Source organism: Nyctibius grandis, chromosome 2 (assembly GCF_013368605.1).
Source record: "Nyctibius grandis isolate bNycGra1 chromosome 2, bNycGra1.pri, whole genome shotgun sequence".
Classification (NCBI taxonomy): domain Eukaryota; kingdom Metazoa; phylum Chordata; class Aves; order Nyctibiiformes; family Nyctibiidae; genus Nyctibius; species Nyctibius grandis.
The window spans coordinates 102,677,785-102,691,435 of record NC_090659.1 but is presented as its reverse complement, the minus strand read 5'-3'; the positions used below and the strand labels follow the sequence as shown (position 1 = coordinate 102,691,435).

At 46.4% G+C, this 13,651-nt stretch overlaps 1 long non-coding RNA gene across 1 annotated transcript in view; it reads left to right on the top strand.

Moving 5' to 3' along the window:
- The window catches only part of LOC137676811 (uncharacterized), a 31,959-nt gene extending 24,804 nt beyond the window's left edge, over positions 1–7,155 (top strand). The window contains exon 3 of the long non-coding RNA XR_011050139.1: positions 7,103–7,155. This is a non-coding gene — a long non-coding RNA (uncharacterized lncRNA). The remainder of the gene's footprint in view (positions 1–7,102) is intronic.
- The last annotated feature ends 6,496 nt before the right edge of the window (positions 7,156–13,651 follow it).

The following is a 13,651-nucleotide window of genomic DNA, read 5'->3' as shown; positions in this document are numbered from 1 at the left end:
TCACTTTTCAACATCAAAAAAAAAAAAAAGGGAGAAAAAGCATGGGTCAGAGTTGCAGACCTCACCGGAGAGGCATTTGAATCTGATTAAAACTACGAGTGCCTCATTTGCACGTATTCTGCCGTGCGGCGCCCAGAGCACTAAACTAGAAAAAATCCGTTAACCGAAAAGTCATCTTGAATCGGAAACTTTCAAGGGTTCAATTTTAAACTACGGTGAGAATTTAGTGTTTTACTGCTGCTTTGCTTTTGGTTCCTGTTTTTGCTAGCATTGAGAAACGAGGTGCCTTAGGAAGCTGCGTGGTGTGTAACACGCAGTATCAGCCTGTATACAAAGGAAGGAAGATGATGTGGCAGAACATTGTTGAGGAAAGATCCTGTTTGTACAAGGAGCTGGAGAATAGTAAACCAGAGCAGAGCAGGGATGCAGAAAGACCTGAAATGAAAGGAAATCAACCCAAAATGCTCGTGAATCCTGTTTGTGTGCAAGAGCCCGCTACAGCCACTGAAACAATTTAAAAACCTGGTTTATTTGTGTTTTCTCAGATTTCCTCTCCTTTAGTGGAGGGGAGGAGAGAGGAGACAAGAAGGGAGACACACTTGGTTGTGTTCCCCTGCCAGTCTTTTCTCCCCTGGCAGTCCTGCAGCAGTTGGGTTTGCATCAAAACTGCCAGAGCCGACCAGAAGTTTCTTAACAGTAATTCCTAACCGTGTTTTATCCCAGGGACACTTCCTTTCAGGAACAACTTCTGAAAAGGTCCTGTCTACCTTTGTGATTTTTTGAGATGTATAAAAAGCCATCTCTTAGTTTATTTCTGTGAAACAATCAACTAATTTGATGAGCTTCAGTTCCTGATAACCATTTGCCTGTTCTGCAGGTGCTGTATGTGTAACAGAGGGACATGACTTCCCTGTGATATACGCCCATTTCAGGTTACGTACTCTTCTGTTAGCCTTTTTAAAGCACAGCCACTTAAAGTCATTACACTCTCTAAATAAGTCTCTAATACGATTTTCGATAAACCCATCTTTTCAAAGTCCTATCAAACATCTTGATAACAGAGTATCTTGTCTCTGCAACAGGAGGATTAGCCTGTGAGCAATCTGGCGGTGCTGCAGCAAGTGTTTTTCTTCTGAATTGATTCAAGCAGTTTATGGTCAAATTTAGAGATGAATACGTGCACAACGGCAAAACCCTGTGTCCAAATACAAGCATTTGTAGTTCCTTTTTGCTTGTGTATAACCTTCCTGCACTGGTGTGAGCAACTTTGATCTTTGATACAGTGACCAGCTTCCTGCTGTAGGCGGAAGAGACATTCTTCACTGTGTCTGCAGGCTGCGTCAAGAATTTATCAAAGTTGCTGACTCCTAAAATTCAGGCGAGCAACGCCATGGCGCATATTATAAATGACCCTTTTCTCCTGGCCCACCGTCTGTAAACAAGCTTGATGTAAATTTAGGCAAAGAATGCACCATGCCAAGGTGTTTATTGATTTCTTTGTGTTGTGACTCTGGTGGTTTGGGTGGACCTCGTTAAAGCCCTCTATAAAAAGGCAGTGCATGAAAACGCCTCCCCCATGAAATTAGTAATAATTTTAATTGTAACAAGCCAGAGACATTCCAGTACACATCAGAGCCTTCCTGGACCCGAGCAAAGAATAACATGATTCTTATCCCAGGGCACCCAAAATGCGGTCAGCCAGTGCTAAGTGAGGAATGAATCACAGGCCTGGGAGAGAAGGAACTGGTCAGGGATGTTCTTCTAAGCATTGAAACAAGCCTGTTTCCTCAGGTGATTTCCACAGGGAACTTGCCTGGTTTTAGCTTTTCTGTGGCTGATGAGTGACATCACTGGATAGTTTTGGTCATTCTAATAGCAGGTGCAATATGGGGGTGCAAAGGGAAAGGAAAGGGGGGGTAAAATCCCCCCCTTGTTTTAGATACCTCATCTCTCCTGCTCCTCTGTGATGTGGCTGGCACCACTCACTCTCTGCTGATAGGGTGGGTTGAGAGGAGCTACTGGAGACAACTAAAGCTCTTGTGCACAGCTGCAGCAAGGCAGGATGGTGCCATGGGCTCCACCAGATCTCTGCCAGGTACAGTTGGGTGCCTTATGGCTAGGAGGTCCCGAGACACAGTTAGATGCCATATGGCTAGGAGGTCTCAGGACCGTGAGGCTTGTGGGCAAGTGTGGGCTCCAGGCAGCAAGTCTTGCCTTCCCATGTGGTTCACATATGAAGTGGGAGTAGACCTGTTTATATCAGGGATGTGTTTCATATATATCCACATGATCTCTCCTAGAGGTCTCATCCTGTGCCAGGGACACACAGGGACATATGCCACCCCAGCACGCATGCAGGCTCTTTCACCATTAACAGTAAATGACCCAACTCTATGAGGCAGCAGTGGTGCTGCAAATTTTAAATCAAAAAATGCCCCAGCAGCTAAGTGCTGATGTCTGAGTACGCCAGGTGGCATCCCAGGAGGGATGGGAGCTCTGGACACAAAGTTCACGTAGCCATCAGTGCCAAGTTTCATATCTGCATGGTGTGGGTGCAGGCACCTGACAGGACATCAAGGAGTATTTGGCCCAGGTCTGCCCCTGCTGCTCCAGTGTTGACTAGGCACATTAAAAGCTTCATTGTGGTAAGGAATGTCCTCTCTTCTCACTGTTTTGGTACATTTGTGCAGCCTCTCTGGGTCTGTATGATATGATGCACGTCTGAAAAGGAAACGGGAAGGAGCTGCAAATGGAAATTTCAAGCCATCAGCAATGAAGCAAACCCCAACCAACTTCCCATAGCGTGAGCAGAAAACCCAGGCTGTGCACTTCAAGTGATAGGAGACGCTGAACTTTACGCGAAGTCTTGTGAAATCAGCAAGTGCTGGAGATGCTGTGAAAGAAGTGACTTTGTCCTGGCTGTATCTGCCCCAGGGGACAGGCTCAGGCCTGGGTTCAAGCATCCCCTGGCATGGCTCTGCCCTTTGCCTCTGAGCCCTCCCTGCAACACTGTTCCTCTGGGCTGGGCACCCTTTTTTATTTGGGGGGTGGCTGTGGGAGGGGAGCTTGCCGTGTATAAGAGCTCTGCTGTGCCACTTGCTGACGAGCGAGAGAATACGCCCTGGACTGTTTTGTTCACAACATAAATCACAGTGTCAAATTTGTCTTTAGCTTCACTAGAGATACACCAGAGAGAGTTTCGGCCCGCATGTCCAGCTGCCATGAAAACACACGTGAATAGAGCAGGGGAAAAGATCTATGATATGAGAGCTTAATATCTGTATTGTCTAGTTTTTCTGTACGCCATCACCCCAACAGAGAACTGGTCACCATGAGCAGACAATGCACAGAGGAGTATTGTTACAGAATCCACGCTCGTCTCCAATTAATTAGTTTCTCACCCAAGGACTGCTGGATGTGCTGGATGTGTTGTTAGCTCATCCCAGGAAAAAGTTACTCCCACCAGCAACAGAATTTAACAAAATTCTATGACCAAATGAGTTGCCAGCCTGCAAAACCCTCATACCTATGGGATTCTCATTCCCCATGAGGTATGGTTTTCAGGTGGGCACTTTTGGACCCTCAGATTACTTTGCTAGGCTGGAGGAGTTTATGCAATACATGTGTATCTATAAGTTGATATAAACCCATCGGAGATTTGCCTGAATAAATAGTTTAGCACTGAAAGTGTACAAGTTTTGCAGACTGGCAGTGTCCCACGCAGGAGGTGCTGGACTGCATTAATACAGGTAAAGGCTTCCTTCTGTGCATGTACGAAGAGGAGTGAAAATGTGATTGTCCCATACCACTGCAGGTTTGTAAATACAATTTTCTAAAGCCATGAACTCCAAGACTAGACTTGGTGGAAGGGGAGAGGATAATTTCCCTTGGAAAGGCTGGAGAGCTGAATAGGTGTTCACGTGAATATGCTGAAAGTAAGAGAGCAAGGGATGCTGATTGTCAGAGTGCTTCACAGTACAGAAAAAAGAGTGAGCATTTTCAGCCCACGGGGAGATGGGTGGAGAGAGAGGCCAAGTCCAGCATATGTGAAGGTAGGAGCTTCATACAGCCTTGCTGCCGGGCTTGTTTTCTGTGCTAGTGGCCCAGGGAACTGGTAAAACTGGACTGGGACAGTAAAGGCTGTAATCCCAGTTCATCATTTATAGCCTGCTCGTGTCCAGGCAGACTCATCTATCCCAGCCTTCTCAGATACAGCGAGCTGCTGCATTTCACAATCATGGGAAGGGCTCCCCAGCTGCACGATCTAAATGTTTTGAAGTGAAACATGGTGTATTATATTAACTTGGTTCAGACAATCAGCTTTAAACATCTGAATCTCATTTCTTGATGCTAATTCCTCTTGCTCAATCTTCATTTCAGCTGTGTGGAATTCTCAGACCTTTCTGACCCCAACTTACCATTTCCTGATGTTTTATTGCTAAGTCATTGAGGTTTGAGGGAGGATGATGTTTATAAAATGTGCACACCTTTGATTGTACGCATGGCCAGTATGTCAGACCGAACTTTTCATATGCTCTGTATATATCACTGTCTCCACTGCTGTCTCCTCTGCAGTTTCACCATTCGGCGCATTTATCTGCATGCCCCATTGATGCAGTCCTCCTTAAAATGTGGTTATTATTTAAGGCTTTTCAAAAGCTCAGCCCCTGCACACTACAAAACTTGATCTGAGCCTACGTCCGCTCTTGTCACTCATGTACAGGTTCCATCTGTTCCCCTTTTCCTCTCCCGTTGCTGCTTGCCACATCCAGACCACATGCTGCTTATACATTGTACAATAGACATTTCTGCACACACACACTTTTGAAAATGTGGCTCTTAGTGCTTTATTCTTCACATGTGTCTTCTTGCTTAAGGCAAGTTTTATCAGTAATGATTTTGTTGTTCACTGACACGTAGAATAAAATAGGGTACTGTTAAAATGTGACTGGGGGAGAGGAGAAGGGCCTTTGATACACCAATTACACAATTTCTGCCAGCTTTCTGATCATTCCCCCCTGCCACCACTTCCTCAAATTCTGTAGTTGCCCAAGGATAAAGCCAGATCCTAACATCACTTACAGCAACATAAAGGCTGCTCCGCTCTACCTGAGTCTGCTCCATGGTGGCAAGGGTTCACCAGCACCTCCTACGCCTCCATGTCTGGTGAGGAGAGGGGATGGGACCTTCCAGCACTCCTTTCCACCAAGGCAGCCCCAGCTTCCGTTTTAGAACTCCTTTACAGGTCCCCAATGGCACCTTTGCATAATAGCTATATTCTTCCATTTGGGAAAAAAAAATCCCTACAGAAACTAGTTCTGGAAGTGAAATCTGTGCTAGGAAGGTCTATGAAGATGCTTCTCTTGCAGGAGCTGAGCTGACCTCTAGCAGCTACCCCAGTGCATGGACTGAAGCAGACCCAGAGGTATGAAATGACAAGGGAATGAACGCAGGCAGATCCCTTGGGAGCTGTCTCAGGTCTTTCCCATCACACCTTGCTCCATACCTGTGGTGAGACCAGAGTATCTGCAAACAGATCACACTGGGTGCAACTCTCAGTAATGTTCCTGGATGTCTGCAGCAGGAATGGCACAGAGCCCATTACACTGGATTATTGCCACACGGGAATTTCCCACACCAGGAAAACCCCCAGCTGCCCAAAACCTCTGGTTTCCCACCTGGAGAAGGCCAAGACCTGCCTATGGTGATGATAATTTCTGCTACTGGGGAAAGTAAAGGCTACAGAAACCCACATACAGTAGGAACAGACCCAGTTTCTATCAGAGACTTGTTCTGATTAAAGCTTTCCCTGCCAAAGACGGTGTCTGCTTCTGACACAGAGACAGTCCGCTACTCCCCTCCCAAGAAGGAGGCAAGCAGCTACACCACTTGGTTTGCAGCCCCCGTGTGCAACCAAACACTGCGTGCTTGGCACTCGGTCTGTGGGGCACGGCAGAGAGCATACCCTGAAGTGCTGGAGAGCTGATGGCGAAAGACTCATTTGGGAGGGCTGCTGAAAAGAAGACATGAGCACAGGAACATAAAGACCCTTCCACGTCTGTCCACGGACTACAGCCATGGCTCATAGTGTGTCTCATGGCTCCTGTTTCACCCCGTGCCCCCCATCCCACCCAGTCCCCTCTGCAGGTCAGCAGAAGTGTCAAGGAGACACAAGGTCTCTTTCCTCTGAAAAGAGGTGGGCAGGAAGAGCCAGCTTTTGTTTGCACCAAAATACTCATCATTTTCAGATACAATATGATATTTTGTGTACCGCCCCGTATGAAAGTTTGAGGCCATCCATTGGCCAGAAGGATACGAAAGAGGAGAATGGAGCAGAGCTCTTGGCAAGCTGTTGTAGATTAGAAAAGGGACAGGTAGGAACAGAGGTGTAGCAAGTGCTTAAAAGAGTTATTGAGGAGAAACAAGGGCTTTAAGTGACATTTGAGTATGGGAAAGAAATCAGTATCCGTGGTTTCCATTGGTGTTTGGAGTGCTAAAAGCAGAAGTGGTTGCTGGAGTCTGAACAGGAATCTGAGGCTGAGCTCTCAGTTTCCTCCCAAATTGGATGAGAAACTATTCACTTGATTTACAGACTCACTGGCAGAAAAGGTCTTATTTCATAGAATTTTCTCTTTTTTTTAAACAAATTGCTTTGTGAGCAGTGGAACTAATGGCACTTGGTTTCCTTCTCCCTCTCCCCCTAAAATAAAATAGCTGCAACAAGCCCAACTCTCCCCTCCCTATAAGCTCTAAGACTCCTCATTGGGCAGCAGTCAGGTACGTATATATTGGCTGACCAGCTCATGCATACACGGTCAGCCAGCATGCACACACTCACTAGCCGTTGGCTGCTGGCTGCATTTCTCTGTTTAAGGTCTCTGTCCCTCAGCCAGCCATCAATTTGAACAAAATTTAGAACGGAAATTAATAGCTTTTGAAACTTCTACCTTTCTGTCCTATGTGAAATCAGGTAAAAATTACTGATGGAGCTGGACAGACGGATTGAATCTGAGCTTAAAAAGTTCTGTTGTATTGGCTTTGGATGTACACGCAGGATGTCAGTCTAGGTTCTGGAATTCATTTTTCTCTCTTTCTTTTTCAGCTATTTTTAACCTGGATGTGTTCTGCAATTTGTTTTCCACACAGCACTGAAACTGGCACAGCTGAGGGGGTGAGTGAATGGTGGGAGAGGGGAAGGGGAAATCAGGGGATGCTTATGTTGGTGCTGCTGCTGAAAGAAGTTCTCATCAAACGATAAGACTCTCAGATCTGTATAACGTGGAGTTCCACACTGCCCCACGGAAAAGCTGTGAAGATAAATATATTCACAGTCTTAAAGTGCTCAGATATAGGGCAAAAAGAGCTAGAGAAATCAAGGCATCCTGTAAAAAACCCACCAGAAACAGTGGCCACTTTTGAAATGTGACTTTTTCTGTCATAGTTCAACATCTCAATACTCCCCACATTCCTGGGTGCACATCTGAAGACATCCCTCTGTGTAGGGTCTCCTAAGAAAAGTCCTTTTTTGTGGCAGCCCAGTCACTGTACAGAGTGCACATCAACTCACAGGATCATTTCTAGAAACCCTTTATCCGAGTTACTATCCATAAAAACCTAGGGCTTGTAAGAACAGAAGTTTTATCTGGAAAATACATAGGAAAAAACTTCTTGAGTGTTAATTTACAAAATGAAACCTCTAATTGCAAAGCATTTATTTTCTTCAGTTGACTACAGATGATTATAATGTGTGAGATCTGCCTTTTCCCTCTGTGTTCTGTTTAACACTGTTTGTTAGACATGAAAGGAAAAGAGGATTAAAAGGGAGAGATGGTATCATAAACAGCCCTTCAGGGAAGGTGGGAGAACAACAGTAACTCTCTCAGCCAGAACACAGGGATGCCCTTAGGAAGAGGTTTTGAAAGTGTCCTGCATTTGGAAGTTAATGAGTAAATAGATCTAAACGTTACTTTAAAGACTGACAATGCCAGCTTTAACATCTCAAGCATGCACCACAACTGAGAAGAGACAAAGGGAATCCTTAATGGGCAATAAATGGACTAATATTTTTGGATGCAAAGCTGAAAGCAGGTTAGTTCTGATGGGATGTGGGTTTGTTCTGTACTTCCTGACACAGCGGCTTTACTGTATTGCGTTTGTTTGCCTTACACTATCTTTTGATGAGGCACCACTTTTTCCTTTAAAAAGCAAAAAAAAAAGGTGATCTTAGTAAATAATCCTCCTTTGAGCTACAGTAAATCCATTGGGTACAGAGTTTGCTGGCTCTGGGGGTTGTGTAGGCATGTGCCAGACCATCTCACCACTATGCTGTGATGCCTTTCTTCACACCTAGCTCAGGTTGCTTGGTCATCTCTGCCCCCTCAGTGTTGCAAGATCACCTTGCGTAGACATCGCCATGTGGGTGGGAGGCTGGTGGGCCGGCAGCACCACCCTTTCCACCAGCAGATAACAGCACAGGCACTATTAGCCCTGCTGCAGGCATGCCCCCGTCATGCCCGGTGGATCACAGCTGAGGTCCCAGACTTGACATCTCTCTTTGGAGCAGTCCCGTACTGTCCCATACTGTTGCATTTCAAATGAACAAACTGTAGGTTACTGTGTTCCTGGATGTCAGGCATTTTGGAGGAAAGCTGATCTTATCTAGAGCTTTTGTACAGCTCCTGACCCTCAGGGTCCTCTGCCCATGGCTGTCATGATCATTCAATAGCTGCAGTGGCTTCCAGAAGCACGACTTGGAACAGTTGGACTTGATGATCTTAAAGGTCCTTTCCAACCAAAACGATTCTATGATTCTATGACTGTGCCTTTGCAGCCCCAGGAGGAGCCCCAGCAGGAACTCCGAAAAGCAGGTCTCCCTTTCCTTCACCCAGAGCTGGCTCAATGCATAGACGAAGTCACCTCCTGAGATGGAAGAATTCCTATTTTGCTTATACCCAGAGAGACAAAAACTGATGTTTCTGATGTAAACAGCTAATCTGTGCCTACTGCCCTCAGCTGAAGGGAAGATGCCTGGCCCCTTGCCTATTCCGAGCAGCCCACGGAGGGCAGCAAGAGCCACTATGTGGGGAGGAGGAAAGGGAAACAGAGTGATCTTGCTGGGGAATAGGGATGGGAAGGATGTGTAGGTTGGAATGGAAATCTTGTCTTAAGGGAACTGGCACCAAGCAAGGGTTGGGAGAGGTGGGGAAGGAGAGAAACAGACAGAGAATCTCTATTTCCAGCCAGATGCCAAGGCTGTCAAAATCCCTGCACATCTGGGTATGCCGTTACCTGCCTAGAATCATTCAAAACCCCACTGATGTCCTTCGGACCCTTTACCCACCCAGGGTCCCCAAAACCATATCACCTGTTCCCAGCTGACTCTCGTTTATCCTCACACCTCAGAAATGCATGGGCCACTTCACAAGCCTTCTTCCTACCCCCCGTTTCCCCCAAAACTCCTCTGCCATTACCACAACATTGAGACAGGCCTGCCTTCACCAGCGTAAGCTGCCAGCCTAAAAAAAGAAGAGCGAATCAGCTCCCTAAGCTTTAGATATGCAGACATGAGGGAGCACATGCCAGGCCTTGACAGTACACATTAATAGCACCTCCACCCCCTTATCACAGCTGTCTTCTGGCTCACTTGCCCTGTTCCTAAGGGTCAGTCACCACCTCAGTTGGTAAAAAACACTTACTTTAACTTTTCTGCTCAGTCATTATGTTCTACCTCTTCCAGAACGACTAAAATCCAACTCTGCTCACACCTTCATGCCAGACCGAGCCCTCTGAGAGCTCTGGGTTGTACTGCTCCGTGGAAACCTTCCACCCTTCTCCCTGCGCTCAGCCTCTCGCCATGTGACATCCCGACCTAGTGCAGCATCTGCCCTCTCTGCAGGAGAGGTGCCTGCGCTCCTGCACAGATCACTTGACTCCCCGTCCCTGCAAGCTTGAATACTTCAACACTTGGACAGAGGGATAGGCTTGGCTCCTCTGTCTCCTCTTCCTCCATTCTCAGGGCATTTTTCAGTACGTTCCCAGTCTCCTCATTAGCTTCTGGGTTAGTCTTCCTTGAGCTTCTCCCTATCTGAGTAAGTGACAGGCTGCCAAACAGGCACATAACCTTTCGCTTGACTTCCACTAGCGAATTCAACTTTGAGCTGATAAGGGTATGACTGAGGCCGGTTCTCCTGCTCCGTCAGTGATGACACCATGTGGGGTCAGCTCTGCTATGCCTTCTCTTTACCCTGTGGAAGTTACCACTAGCCAAAATACTAGCTTTATACTATCCAAAAGCAAGAACTGTGTTTAGCCCACCTTTCATACACAGATACATACCTACCTATGTACCTATGCAGATATATATATATATACACACACATATAGGCTCTACTGAATCCTGTCCAATTTCTGGCATTCTTCTGAGCAACTGGAGCATGGAAGTACAGAAGGAAGAGGATACTGAGCTGCTCTATATGTTTACGAGTGAGAGAGACTGCTGCTTGCACCAGTGGCCATGTTCTTCGGCGCAGTCCCAGCCCTGGGCACTCAGAGGACACAGCCAACTGGTGCAAGGCTCTATCAAAGCTTGTTGTGAGCCTACTCAGAAAAACTCAGAGAGTTCAGCTTTCTTCTGGTTGATAAAGTCGGTATTGTGAAGAAACCAGAAATACTAGTCCTGCTCAAGAGCTGTGCTGTGCCCCAGGCAAGAGTACAAACACAGTCTTCTCCCTCCAAATAAAAGTGAAATAATCAGGTATTCTCAGTGCAGCCCCAGGTGGAAGGTCCTGCTCACTGGGGGTACATACAGCATGTGGCCCCAAGCCTGACGATGTGAGACTAGGGACGGGTGGAGCAAGGAAACATAAACCCATCCACATAAAGGGTTTGCTCATGGTGCAAAACCGAAGTGGAATTTCAGCACTGTGCCTTCCCTAGGTGAAAGTTAGGTGGTCTCGCTGCCTTGTTGGATTTGACCCGCTGAGAACAGCATCACATTCAGCACAAGATGAAACACAGGCGAGAGGAACTGCATGGGCAGGTATATGCAGACAAGCAGATGGAAAAGGTGTTTGCTCTGATGCTGTTAAGACAAGCATTGAAAAAAAAGGGGGAAAGTTCAAAGAAGGCTAGAAAAAATCCCCAAAATTCTCCTTACCATGCATAAGATCAAATAATAGAGCAAGGGGAGGTCTGGGACTTTTCAATGGGAGGAGGAAGCTCCTCAAGCTAAAAAGTCTGCTTTCATTTCCATCCTCATACACTGACCAAAGACTCATGGCAAGCAGCAATATCATGCGTGAAACACTGACCTTAGTGGGTATCAGTTTCGCAATCTCCAAATTCAAGTAAACACCAAATCCCATCATAGCCCAGGGGATGGCCAGTTTCCCTGCTTGTTTCCTGCTCCGTCTGTGCCTTGCCTCATGCTAAACATGGATTTATTCTTCAGAAAAAGACCCTTGAACTAAACAAAATGGTCCTGTTAACAACCCTGAAAAACCACAGTCCAACAACCCTTCCCTTCAGTCTCCTCGCTGCAGTGCAGTGCAGGACATAAGTCATCCATCCAAGTGCAGGTGTCAAACTCAGATATAAAGCTCCCGGGACTCCAATAACTGCACTGACTGCATCTCCACTGACTGTAACGGGCAAGCTGCACTCCAGGACTCACCGACACCTCCCGAAAACCCTGTGGATGCACAGTCAGAGACCAAAAGCCAGACCTATAACGTGCTACAGAAAAGTAACAGACATTGCGAGTGTCTCACATTATGCCATATGACTGTTTGGCAGGTATTTTAGAGTGAACACATCTAGACCCCTAACTCTATTTCTGTCCAAAAATGGTGTGTATTTTTCCTTGGACAGTGCCCAGTCTGCAGAGTTAGTGTTTTCCACACAAAAATGCCTGGTTGGTAAACTTCCAAGAAGTTCTATTTTTGATTCAATGAAGAATGGCAGCTTTCCATGGAACTTACTTTTCTTTCTTTCTTTCCTTCTCTCTCCTGCCCCCTCCCCCCCCACCCCCACCCCAATAAGATTGCTCAAAAATCCATAAATTTTCATTTGGAAATGCTACGCAGGGGCCCCATGGATGTCAGAGTTCAATTGTCCTGTTCTGCAGGAGGTTGGATGGTTTCTGTAGTAGTCCTTTTTTACCTTGAAAAAATACGGGGGGGGGGGGGGGGGGGGGGCTGTTCCTCATCTTTACCTTTTAATTGAACTGTTTTCCCTCCTCTTGAAGAGAGAGCAGCAGAGGCTCTGCCATAGACTTCTGAAAACTGTCACGTTTTTTTAACCCTATGCTGCTGTTCCTGAGGCCATATGGTCACTCGTGACCATGAAGGATGAGGAGCAGAGTCACAGCTGTGGAGAAGCCACTGGAATCCACCACTCCATGGTCAGAATAAAGATCTGCTGATGTGCAATCACTTCAGAGCGGGAGATACATGCAGATCTGGCGGGAAGCCTCTTATTCTCCTGCATCCATGTTCACCTACTTCTGCATACAAGTTGTCCTACAGCCTGCAGACCATGTCCTAAATAGCTGAAATTTGCAGGAGCATGCCATCTCCTTACCGGCTCCCAGTTCTGATACATTTCTGTACTTTTTTTGTCCCATTCTGTGTCTCCAGAGTCCTCAGTGAGCAAGAACTGAGCTTCTTCCAAGTCATAATGATCCTCACTTGTTCACTCTCTCACAAACAGAATGGCTTTGGCCAACAGCCAGGACTGCAATAAGGGCCAGGCACATACACGGGCAGCTTAAAAGTACCTCAGCTTTGGGAAATCCTGCTGGGCTGTAAAAGCTGCCCACAAACCCAAATCATATCAAGCAAGGCCTGTCTGATAATTCTTTGGCACAATCCCCAAACTCGCTGACTGCTTTTCCATACAAAGTATTTCCAGGTGGGTTATTAGGTCCTGTATCCTTTCCACCTCATATCCTCTTGTGGTTGAAAAAGGCACTCCTTAGAACAAGCTATTTTTAAAAGAAAAACAAAATTCTCCTTTACATTTCTGGTTCCTCCAAACCAGGATACTTTGCAAGACACAAACTCTTCCTGCCAAGTAGTGCAGGGGTCTTATGTCCCCACAGTGCTCGTGCCCGTACAAGACTTTCAGTTAGGGAGATAATTTATATTTTCACAGGGAGATTGATGCTGGTACGACTACCAATGTGAACAGTTATGCTAGTACGAAGGTGCCATACTCTTAACAAACTAGTTTCCCTACCTGTATTTTTATAGCAGCATCACTGTAGCCCCGTTTGAGTCTGTGCTGCTTTAATTGTACCAGAGGAGTTAAAAGGAAACAGCTGAGCCAAGCATGTCCCACAGCCGGCTGCTGGCCGAGCCATGTGAGGAGGCAAGAGTCCGGCCCCGTGCAGCACATGTATGCTGGTTTACATGAGTGCACACAAGATTCATCACTAAAGCTTAGGTTTGACAGGAAAAGCTGCATCTACATGAGGACCTCATGGTGTAAGACAGCAAAGCTTTGATTGCTTTCTGTCTGGGAAGGCTGGTTTGCTGCACTCCCTGCAATGGAAGAGGCAGGTAGACCGTTCACTGACCTTCTGGTGTTTTGGCCTATTGCAATAATCTATGTCTAACATGGCCAGGATTATTGAAAATGGACTGCAAGTGTA